The sequence below is a fragment of the Oryctolagus cuniculus genome, chromosome 13, assembly GCF_964237555.1.
Source record: "Oryctolagus cuniculus chromosome 13, mOryCun1.1, whole genome shotgun sequence".
Classification (NCBI taxonomy): Eukaryota; Metazoa; Chordata; class Mammalia; order Lagomorpha; family Leporidae; genus Oryctolagus; species Oryctolagus cuniculus.
Genome location: NC_091444.1, coordinates 77,929,626 through 77,942,262, shown reverse-complemented (window position 1 = coordinate 77,942,262; position 12,637 = coordinate 77,929,626). Strand labels below are relative to the sequence as shown.

Below are 12,637 nucleotides of genomic sequence, written 5' to 3'. Positions count from 1 at the left end.
ATCCCATCACAAAGGCCCATCTTCAAGGCTTAATATCTGCTCAAACCCCCACCTCCATCACACAGAAGATTACAGTTCAGCACATACATTTCGGAGGGACACATTCAGTCTATGACAGCATCAGGAATGGTACCTGGGGCCTGCACTGTGATGCTGTGGGTTAAGCTGCTGCCTGCAGTGCCAGCATCCCATACAGGCACTGGTTCAAGTCTCAGCTGCTCCACTTCGGATCCAGCTCCCTGCCAATGTGCCTGGGAAAGCAGCAGAAGATGGCCCAATTGCTTAGGCCCCTGCTACCCACGTGGAAGATCCAGATGGAGTTCCACACTTCAACCTGACCCAGCTCTGGCTATTGTGGCCATTTGGGAAGTGAACCAGCAGATGGAAGATCTCGATAGGTAGGTAGGTAGGTAGATAGATAGATCGATCGATCGATCGATCCTCTTCTCTATATAGATCACTTTCTCTCTCCCTCCCTCCCTCCTTCTCTCCCTCTCTCTAAGTCTGCCTTTCAAATAAATAAATAAAACTTTTTTAAAAAGCAAGAAAGAAACAGTACCTGGCTCATGCTTGACTTTTGGGAGAACTTTAGTAAATTAAATTTCCAAAAACCAATAGCTGTCAACCTCGCAGGCATTTTGGAATTATCATTTAAAAATCACCAACTGAGGGCAAGTGTTATGGTACAGCATTTCAAGCTACAATTTGAGTTGCCTGTTCAAGTCCTGACTCCTCCATGTCCAATCCAGCTTCTTGCTAATGCATCTGGGAAGGCAGCAGATGATAGCTGAAGTCTTTGGAACACTGCCACCCATACGGGAGACCTGGATGGAGTTTCAGGTTCTTGGCTTCAGCCTCTGCAAGTTCTGGCTGTTGCAGTTATTTGGAGGAAGTGAACCAGTGGATGGAAGATCTCTCTGTCTCTCCCTCTCTCTGATTTTCAAATAAATAAATTTTTAAGTGTGTGTGTATATATATATATATATATATATATATATGAAAATTACCAGCTTATGGGGTGAAAGCTTGGTATAGCAGTTAAGACATCATTTGGAATACTGGCAACCCACGTTGAACTGCCTGGGTTTGAGTCCCTCCTTGTTGTGCTCCCGGTTCAAGCTTCATGCTAATGTGCATCCTGGGAGGCAGTGGTGGTGGCTCAAGTAATTGAGTCCCTGTTACCCATATGGGAGACCTGCACTGTGTAGGCTGCTGTAAACATTTGGGAAGTGAACCAGTGGATGGGAGAACTTACATGCTCATTTTCTCTTAGTCTCTCTCTCTCATCACTCTCTATCACTCTCACTGTCTTTCCCTGCCTCTGCCTTTCAAATAAATAAAATTAATAAAAATAATTAAAATTACCAGTTTAAGAGATATATACTGATACATGAGCCTTGCCCCAAAAGATTCAAAAATTTTAAGCTCCACTAATGAGAACCACTGACATGCAAAGAATGTAATAAAACCTTTCTCTTCAGTGCACAGATGGGCTTATTCCACAGAGGGTCCCATTTTTCTAGCTTTCAAGCCGTCCACAGTACATTCAGCCAGTCCTATGTGCTCATGCCTCAGTGTGTGTGGTCTCCAATGCATACATTCCTCTACATCTGTCTGAGACTCTTCTGGGTACATTCATGTCTCTCAAGAGCCAAAGGCCACTCAACCTCAAGTTAAATGTAAGTCTTGGGCCCTGGAGAAGCTCTAGAACCTTTGCACAAAGGTTGATGATGATGGAAGACAAGGAAGTCCAAGATGCTGAAACTGAGAGTGATGGGGAAGTTGTTTCAACTCAGAGGTTTGGTGAAAGGTGAAATCTTCCAATCAATTCACAACAAAGTTTGGAGAGTTAACAATCGCATATGCAACTCTTCTTAAGAACAGGGCTTTTGGGGAATTTCCATAATATCAGCAAAAGGTAATTTGGGGTTTCAACAACTTCTCACCTCCTTGAAGGCAAACCCATGGTCAGCTTTCTCCTCCAGCTAGATGCAGAGCTGTCTCTAACTCTATGGGGACTAAGGATGGAGCAAAGCAGAAGAAAACAGCTTGGTTCTCTGGCTTTGATTCTATTGGAATGCAATGTGCATGAACATGAGGAGCCAGCACTCAGGCAAACTACCCATCTTGGACTATTACATAGTCCTGCCCTACAGGCAGCTGCCATTTCAAGAGGGTGGACATGAGCTGGCACCAAGATGTTTGGGTGCTGATTTTCTTTTCCTACTGATTTGTCATAGAATTGGGGAGCTCAGATAAAGACAACTATCCACTGTACTGAGCATGCCCTTAAATAAAAGATTGAAAGGGAAACAGACTTTCTGTTTCTTATATTCTACTCTGGAGAAAAGGGATGGTCAATTTATGCTACTAAGTTTGTGAAAGCTCTCAGCATATAAAGGTTATAAAATGAGTATTTCAAACTTCAGATGATCTAAATAAATGGTTAATAATGTGAATAGATGTATACTTTTCACATATGTAAATGCATGGCCTGCTTTGCCTGTGCATATCTGAATCAGTGTACTCCAACCAAAACACAGAGACAAAATAAACATACAATCAGAGTATGATGAAGTTATCTTGAAATTGCTCCAGGGAAGGATTTTTCATACCAATTTTTTTTTCACCTCTGATACTTTTCTTGCACATGATGTTGGTCTTAGCTGAGTGTGATGGAGAAGACAGGCATGAGTGAATGGGCCCACAAACATTCTTCCCAGCATGGAGGTCTTTGTTTAACCCATTGGCAAGATGGAGATCAGGCCACACATTCTTGGTGAAAAGCCTCTTTGACAGAGAGAGTGCATTCAAGGAGAAAATCAAGCTTTAATTGCTATTTCTGAGGCTGACTTTGAAAGACAGATGGAAAGAGTAGGTTCCATGGGAAAGGAAAGGAAGAAAGAAAGGGAATGGAATGATTTGCCAAAGGAAAGCTGGCTGGGGCTGAGAGTCTTTCAAAACTGCCAGAAACTTTGGGAGTCATACACTTTTCTCTCCTGGGAGGAGACCCAGGGCAAAGTCACAGTTCAGTAACTGGAAATGACTTTCTCCAAGGCTAGCACCTCACTCAGAAAGCATGAAAGGAGTTAGCTAAAGCCTTTCTCTCCTTTAATGAAGAAATCATGGAATCATAAGAGGCACATAAAAATTCCAAGTACAGAATATAGGACCCTGTAGAAAGTTCCTTAGAACTTTCCTAAGAAATCTGTGAACATCTGTGAAGATATGTTAAAGCCGAATTCAGGTTGAGTTCTAGAAGAGTTCTATGCCAAATCAATCATATTTAGAGACATTTTCATTTTGTAACTCCTGTTCAGGGCACACAATCTATTCTTCACTACTGTGGATAGAGTTGGCTACACCAAGTACTTTTTTGAGACAGTTCATCTTTTTATTTATTTACTTATTTTCTTACTTATTTGAAAAGTAGAGCAACTGAGAGAGATCTTCCACCTGCCAATTCACTCCCCAAATATTCTTATCAGCTGGGGCTGAGCCAGGCCAAAACCAGAATCCAGAAACTGCATCTATGTCTCCCACATGGGTGGCCAGGACTCAAGCACTTGAGCCATCATCTCCTGTCTTTCCAGGCACATTAGTAGGACGTTGGATAGGAAGCAGTGGCCTAATCCATTAGACTATGAGACCCACCCCATCTAATCTTTCTTAATGTTCTAAAACATATCTTAAAAAGTATGTGCTAAAAGTAGAGATAGGAAGATACTACATTTTGTCAATCAGTATCATTTTGTCAAAATCTATATGAAATATTGTCTTCTGGGCAGAACACATTGCATTTGTGCTCTGGTTTGAGGCATGAACAAGGAGAAGCCAGTGCACAGGGCTCTGTGACAATTGATAAGTCTGCATTTTGTCTTACTTGTTGAGTACGTAGTATGTATAATTGACAAATGAGTCCTGATTTTACAATGTGTGTCTTTCTAGATGTCAGAGATTGCCTGTGTTTGACAGAAGAACAGTTAGTGAGCTGTCTTGTATCTCTTGTATCAAAATTCATAGTAATGTGGAAAGTCAGGAAGATAGATTAAGTTCATGAGCTGCAGGCTACACCTGCCCCACCCCCATGTAACCCTATCATCAATCAGATGACCCCTCCCCAAGATGCACCTCCCCTTACCTGGACCTGGGGGCAGTGCCATGTAACCACTCCCCTTTTAAAAGCCAATAAAAAGCCCATAAAATGGGGAGAGGGCCCTTTTTCTCTCTCTCTTTCTACCTCTTGGACCCAGGACAAGCAGAACAGGGTATGAAATTCCGCTGTTACCTTTCCTGGCCCACTCTCCCTAAAGGAAGTCCTCGTATGCCTGTCTATTCTCTTTCTAAATAAACCTTACCATGCTGCACGCTGTGTTTGTGCCTGTGCTTAGAATTCTTCTCTAAGTAAAAGGCAAGAGCCTGAGATACTAATTTTGGCCCAACATAGCCCACAGCAATAGGACAGACTATTTTCTGAAAACTACTTTTGCAAAGTGTTTAAATCACCTCCAAGCACTATACAAACTCATAGTCGCCCACTGGGGTTGTACATAGTGAACAGGGTCAGTCTCTAGGCAAGAATGTTCTTGTTTGGAAAATACTTTCAGTATCTCTGTTGCATGCCTGCAGTTTGTGCAGTGTTCCTGTGTGTAAAGTTGACAAGGTTGAGGCCTTCCCTGAAACATCTAGTCTTTCTAGATACCTAGAGATGTACAATCTGTTAAAAGTAGAGAATGACTAACATTGGTTTTCCTGTTAATCTGTTGAAATTGTTAAACTTGATCTCTTGGAGGAGGAGGTTATTAGACAAATTCAGGTTGTCCAACCATTGTAGAAATGTAAAAGTACATTTTAGTTAATCTAGGTGTTTAGGAAAAGATTAAATAAGTCCTAAGTGCCTGGGGTATGTTAAACGTAAAATTTGTAAAATAGCCCCTTTATAAATCTTGTGTGACTCTGTGAGTGTGTGTGTGTGTGTGTGCGCGTGCTGCTTTGTTTTGTCTTGTTTGTTTATAAGGAGGGCTATCTTCTGGGAGTGACATTTATTAACTTTCCTTTCTGTGGAGCCAGACAGATTTCTGTACTTCATCAGTGGGTTGGTGGAGGAGGGAGAAGATTTGGAATGGAGAGGGAAAGACTCCTTGCTGTTATCTCCATATCTAGAAGATTGTCTGGTATTATAACCATGGTCCTATGTGCAGCTTTTATTAAGCGCCTATGTTGATTGTAAACAATGTTCTTTTTTTTAATTTTGAGAGGTAGAGAGAGGAGGTCTTAACATCTGCTCATTCACTCCTTAAATGTCCACAACAATCATGGCTGAGCTAAGGCAAAGACAGCAGCCCAGAATTCAGCTCATGCCTCCTATCTGGGTGTCAGGGACCCACGTCCTTGAGCCATCAGCCTTGGCCTCCCAAGGTGCACATTATTAGGGAGCTGGAATCAGAAGCAGAACAGAGACCTGAACCCAGCCCTTCTAACATGGGATGTGGGTGCCCCAAATGGCATCTGAACTGCTAAGCCAATGTTCATCCTTTGTCTCACAACATCTAAGTTTTTTTGAGTGTGATAACATATGGGGAGAAGTAAAAGTAGTAAATTAGCCAACTTGTACATGTCCTTTTATTATAATTAATAAAAAAGCTTGTTGGACATAGCATTGTTGAGCAGCCTCTGAGTGGCGAACATCAGAATTGGTTCATTGGGATGGGGAAGATCACCTTGATGATCACCACGGATGTATGTGTGCATCGCTGTTTTGAGGCACTATGTGATTACGCTGTGAAATAATTCAGTGGCATTTTAATAGGCTGGAGCTGATCAGTCTCTTCAAAGATTATGATTGTTGCACTCCCTTGTTTTGTGTCTCATTATATATATATATATATATATATATATCTGTATCTATCCATACATAGATAGATAACATAAAATTTGCCATTTTAACCATTATTAAATGACATTGGCTTTGTTGTACAACCATCAGCACCATCCATCTCCATAACCCTTTTCATCTGGTAAACCTGGGATTCCATACTCAGTAAACAAGAACTCCCCATTACTTAGCCCAGCTCCTGGCTAAGAACATTCTGCCTAATGTCTGTATGATTCTGAATACTCTAAACCCTCAAATAAGCCAAATCATACATTTGTTATTCTGTGTCTAGATAATTTCATTTAGCATAGTGTTCTCAAGGTTCATCAATGGTATAAGATATGCCAGGGTTTCGTTCTTTTTTAAGGCTAAATATGTCATATTCTTTCTCTATGTGTATATATATATATTTATGCACATATATATACATACATATTTATATATACAAATATATATTTATACACATATATGTATATATATATATGAACATGAGTGTACAGATATCTGTGAGCCCCTGATTTCAGTAATTTTGTCATATACCCAGAATTAGAGTTGCTGGATTGTTCAGTAAATGCTGTATTTAATGGAGAAACTACTGTACTGTTTTCCACAGCTGCTGCACCATTTTGCATTCCTCACAGCAACACACAAGGGTTACAGTGTCTTTACATTGCCAGCATTTCTCATTGTTCTGATTTTTTGATAACTGCCATTTTTTCAGGAGATTTATTTTTATTTTTTTAATTTGAGAGGCAGAGTTGGAGAGAGAGGTAGAGATAGAGACACAGAGAGAGAGAGAAAGATCTTCCATACACTGGTTCACTCCCCAAATGGCTGCCGCAGCTGGGGCTGGGCCAGGCTGAAACCAGGAACCTAGAACTTATTCCAGGTCTCCTAGGTGGGTGCAGGGGCCCAAGGACTTGAACCATCTTCTGCTGCTTTCCCAGGTGCATTAGCAGGGAACTGGATTAGAAGTAGAGTAGCTGGGTCTCAAGTCAGTGTCCATATGGGATGCCGACTTGGCAGGCAGCAGCTTAACGCACTACACCAACGCTGACCCCTTGATAATAGTTATTTACATGAATGCAAAATGTATGTGTAGTCTGTTCATTTTAAAAATATTCAATTATTTTATTGGAAAGCCATAGTTACACAGAGAAAGAAAGAGACAGAGAGATCTTCCATCCACTGATTCATGCGCCAGGCAGAAGACAGGAGCCTAGAATTCCATCCAGATCTCCCATGTGGGTGGCAGGTATCCAATGACTTGAGCCATCTTCCACTGCTTTCCCAGGAGCATTCCAGCAAAGAGCTGAACTGGAAGTGGATCAGCAGGGACTGGATGTATGGCTCATATGGATGCTGGCACTGCAGGAGCCTACTTAATCTACTGCTACACAATACCAGCTTTTGAATACCCTTTTCATTGTATTAGAGAGCCATGGGGTTGGCACCTGCAACCTCAAATTTTCAGCTCTTCTTGTGTGAAACTTGAAGCCAATTTCTTTATCTGTATATAAATTCTTTTCCCTAGTATGTAGATAAGAAAGATAAATTATTTGTGCACCAAATATATATATAGAACACAAAGCAAGGAGCTAAGTGCTTCAAGGTAAGAAGTTAGAAAAGGACTTAGGGATGAACTAGATACGAGACCTTTGCTTTCTAAGGAGTTTATAGTCTGCTGAAGAAACTAGGCAGTTTGAGTTAAATGAGGAAGAGATGCAGGGAGAAGAAGGAGGAAGTGCTGAGGTAGACTTGCTATAAAGATTCTGAATTGGAGGATTGATATCATTGGGGCATTCTCAGCTCCTGCTCCACACACAATGGTTGTTAATGAGGTTTATCTGCACTCAGGGCCAGAAGATAAAGACCCTGTGCACCACTGTGTTCTGTGGCAGCACTGTCTCTGAGACTGGGTGAGAACAGGCTCCCTTCCTCAAGGACCTGAAGGTGCACAGGTCATGTCATTAGCCAGAACAGTGAGCAGGCAATGGCACTTGGTTATGTAGTCCTTTAGAATAATCAATGCATTGATTGGAACCATGGATATTCTGGCTTAACATTTTCATCAAAAGATTTCCAAGCACATTAGGTGAAAACTCTACCTACAGTTCTCTACTGGATCTCCAATAGCTATTGAAATCCGGTAGTATACTAAGTAGTTAGAAGAAATGGCAGGAAGACCTGGACTCCATATCTTATAAGCCCCAATCTGAACGCAGACTGCATTCTTAACTCTTAGCTCTCAGTTCTTTGCTGAGATGCCCACCTGGCCAGTCAGGTATATTCTCTCTATCAAACTTTGCTTACCCCAGTTTGAATTACAGATCCATCCTGAGGATGTCGTGCCACATTAAGTCTTGCTACCTTGCTTACCACTACTCTCTGTCTCACAACCGAGTTCTTTCTTGCCAAAAGATAAGAAAGCTCTATTCCAGCCATCTCCTATAATATCATCACTACATGTCACTTCAAATGTTGCTTATCTCTTAATACAGGTATGAGGGCAACAATACCCTTATTTTGAAAGTATACAAGAATAATTTAGAATTCATCTTGTTGGACTTAGAGATCCCTTGTTTTTGGAATGAGAGAGTTCTGCTAGCACTTAAACCGATCTCTTAAGCACAGATGAACCACTTCTACAAGAAAAATTCAGTTAGCTTTCTGGTATTCCATGAGATCTTTCATATGCACAAATTATTATTCCATGGAGTCATTCAGGAAATTTCCTTAGTTCTTCCACTTTATTACAATTAAAGTTTATGCTTGAACACTAAAGATCCTAATTACCTAAGAATATTACTGAAAGGTATCAGCGTGACTAACTTACTGAATCATTCATTAATTCTGAAAATATTTGTTGCTCCAGAGTGCTAGGTGTTAATTGTTTCAGTAAACAAAATGTGCAGTACTGCCTTCAAGACAGGCAAACAAGAGAGGCCACCAAACCATAGTTACAATAAAATATGAAAATTGCTCTGAAAAAAAGGTGAGCTTCAGAGCTGTAGAAGTTGCTTAGTCAGACTGCAGTGGGCAAGAAGAAATTGATGTTTGTGTCAAATTTTATTGATTATGAGCTCTGATAGTGAATTTTGTGTGCCAGCTTGATTTGGGACAAGGGATCCCCAGATGGGTGGTAAAACACTATCTCTGGGTGTGTCAGGAGGATGTTCCTGGAAGAAATCAGCATTTGATTCTGTAGCCTGTACTGACAAAGAAGATCATGCTCACTGATGTGGTAGCATCATCCAATCCACTGAAGCCCTTGACAGAAATAAAAAGCAGAGGAAGAGAGAATCCTCTCTCTCTCCTTGGGCTGAGGCATCCATCATGTTCTGCTCATGGATGTTAGAGCTCTTCCTTAGAAGAGTTAGAGTCTTTCACCACTGGCTTTCTAGGTTCCTTGGTTGTAGATAACAGATCTTGGGACCTCTCAGCCTCCATAACTGTGTTAGCTAATTCCAATAGTAAATCTTCCTTTCTATATTTATATAGGTGTATATACATATATATATAATCTTTCTACACCTATATAGATATAATCTATATCTACATATCTATATATGTAGCTGATTGGCTTTGTTTCTCTAGAGAATGCTGTCATGAGCTAAGTGAAGAAAGAATGGAAAGGCCAAGGGTATACCTTGTGCCAAGACTCATGGTGTGTGATCCACAGAAAGTGTTTTTTTCCACCCTGTTATTTCACTCAACAAATACCTGTTGAGTACATACCCATTATGTGCCTATTTTGAGGACACCATAGTAAATGAAACTGATCAGCATCTGTCTCCATGCAGCTCATATTCTGACAGCAAGAACTGAAAACAAACAAGTAAATAAAATGATCAGTTATGACAGGAGGGAAAAAGTCAAGACAGAGAATAGCACAGGAGACATGCATCAGATGATGTAGACAGTAAGGCATCTTTCAGGAGATGACATTCAAACTGACTTTTGAAAGATGAGAAATTTTGGCTATGAGAAGAGACAGAAAGATTAACCCAAGCAAAAGGAAAATCAAATAAAAATATCTTGAAGTACAAACAGTTTGACACATTCTAAGAACTGACAAAGGACACCAGCATTACTGGAGTATCATGAGGAAAGGAAGAATGGTGGCAGATACAGTGTGAGGGAGAGGTAAGAGAAAGATGGTGCCAAAACTCAAAGTGTGGTGTGAAACTACTGGCAAGTTTTAAGCAGGGAAGTGATATGTTGTGATTTATGTTTTCTGCTGGATGCAGAATGAGTTAAAATGCAGAAATTGAGAATGAATTCCCAGGTTTGGGGTTTTAGTAACTTTGTGGATGGTAATAGTGTTGATATACTAAAATGCAAAATACCAGAAGAGAAGACTTATATGGGGTGGGGAAGAAAGAATAGAAGTCCACTTGAGATATTTTAGTTTGAGATTCCTGTAAGTACCAACTGAATAAGCCAACAGGGAATTTAGCAGACTTAGACCCCTTAGGGGAGTTTTAGAGACAGACATTTTGAAATCATAATGATATATATGATCTCCAAAGTCATGGAAATGAATAGAGAGTGAAAGTGTAGACTAAATAGGGAAAGACGAGAAGGAGATGAGAGGCAGCCCTGGAAATCTCTGTTTAGAAGACAAAAAGAATGGTACAAATCAGCAAAGGAGAAACAAAAGGATCAGCCAGTACCATAGCCAACCTACATGATGGAAAGTCTATACAGATGCATAGTAGGATTTCTAGGCAGAACCAAGCTCTCATTTCATGTTTACAATTTATTGTGAAGCCAGTCAGTGTGGACTGTTTCTCCAGTACTGTTGAGTAATTCCATTCAAGCACAGAAAAGGAAGTGTGGTTACCTTTATAGAATTGTATGTATGAAATACATGAAATCTGTTCTCTTTATATTAATAAAAATTTTACTAAGAGAGGGGAAAAAGACTCGATCACACACACACACACACACCCCAAAAAGAAATGAGATCACTGTTGGGATTGGGATGTTAGCAGGTGAGTGAAAGGAGAGAAGGAAGAGAATTACTTTGGGAATCATAATGGCAGGTCATTTGATCTAAGGAAATGAGAACAGAAGCAGGTGCATAATGAGAAAGGTATGGTGTCAATGGATTGATATTTGCAGTTTCAGGGCATGGTTTCTCAATCGTGGTACTGCCGGAATTTAGAAATGGATGTACCTTTGTTGCAGGGCTTCCTTTGTGACTTCAAAGATTAATTAAGTGATAAAAATGCACAGATCATAAACTTTACCAGGAACAACAAGATGTGTTTTGACATACAAGGTCATATATTGGGGATCATCAAAACAAGTAATTTTTGTTCACTTTATTTCCTATATCACCCAGAACAAATAAAAGCCAAAAAGAATATTTGTTGAAAAGTTTTCCTTCCAAAAATATTGGCAAAGCATCTACAAAGTGTCAAGTGTAGGTTAGACTATGGGAAAATGTAGATCTTAACTGGCAAAAAGCCAGCCCATCAAGATGACAGGAAGGTACATAGAGGCAGCCTTGGAGAATCTTACTCGGTCTCTGAAGCTTAGCCAGTCCTGTTCATGTTTGTGCATGACACATTCCCGAATGTTCCCACAAAGATGGATTGCAGTGGCCTGAGTTCACAGCCCTGAGGACTGGTCGCCTGCTGGGAATAATATTTTTTCCCCTTTTCACAATTTGTCAGAAGCCTCCCACATGATTTCTTTCAAGGCCCTTGATCTGTGAGGCTCCTGGGATTTTTCCACAGTGGATCAAGTGACATCAATCACTAAAAGCCACAGTAGACAAATCTTAGTGGTCTGGCATAGCACAGAATGAGTATCTCTGTACCAAGTCAAAACAAGGCGGTGAATGTTGGCAGAGATGTGGCTGGCTGTGGGTCTGCCAACAAAAGCAAGAGCACAGCAAAAGGGTGGGCAGGGAATGGCAGAGCTCAGATATTCCTCAGATTTTCTCCATGTCTGGGCTTCCAAGAGATAAACCCATCAGGCAATCACGTCTTCAAAACTCAAGGTTATTGCAATGCAATTACCAACAAAAGAAAGCCAGTGGTATGCCTTCAAACTTCCCACTCTGACAGTTGTTGTCCTCATCCAAAGGTACCAGTTAGGGCACTGAAAGATACACCTGCTCCCAGGGTCAACCTTGAGGAAGGGCAAGTGGCTGAGGAGCCCATGGATGGGAAGAGGGCTACTGGACACCCTCAGTGGACCTCCCTTCTAAAGGATCCCTGCATCTAGCTGGTCCTCAGAATGAACTGCATGCTGAAACTCCAAAAGGCATATCCCTAGTAGTAGTAATTGTTTCCTGGGAAGTGGAGTTAGGGTGAAAGGACATAGAATCCTGGAAAGGAACTTCAAAGTTTTCACTTATATTTGTATATTATTTGAATTGTTAGCATGAGCATACACTGCTGCTGTAATATTAACTTGTCTACAAAGTCCCACTCGTCCTGAAAATCATTGAGCTGCTTCCCAAAGATTCTATATCTTTATTGTATAAAACTTAAAATCACTGCCCCCCAAGAATACGTTGTATATGTACAAAATTACTTTCTCCTTCCTGCTACTCTTGTAGGTCCCAAACACAATTTCATAATTTTTTCAACCATTCTCACCCTCAGCCTCCTTCTTCCAAGTTATAACATATTTATGCAATCACTCAGAAACACATTTTATCTCATGCCTGCTGTCATTCTTTATGAAAGAACATGAGATAGAAACCAATCATGAAATACTGCTTTAACATATTTGTTTAATCCT

The 12,637-nt window shown here is 40.6% G+C and overlaps 1 long non-coding RNA gene across 6 annotated transcripts in view; it reads left to right on the top strand.

Moving 5' to 3' along the window:
* Positions 1–12,637, top strand: part of LOC127487868 (uncharacterized) — a 154,277-nt gene that overhangs the window by 116,871 nt on the left and 24,769 nt on the right. For 5 of the 6 annotated variants that reach the window (XR_011381599.1, XR_011381597.1, XR_011381598.1 and 2 more), the window contains one exon: positions 1–12,627. This exon is cut by the window's left edge. The exons of the other annotated variant lie outside the window; for it this stretch is intronic. This is a non-coding gene — a long non-coding RNA (uncharacterized lncRNA). Of the gene's footprint in view, positions 12,628–12,637 lie in introns of those variants that run through there. 6 annotated transcript variants of the gene reach the window in all.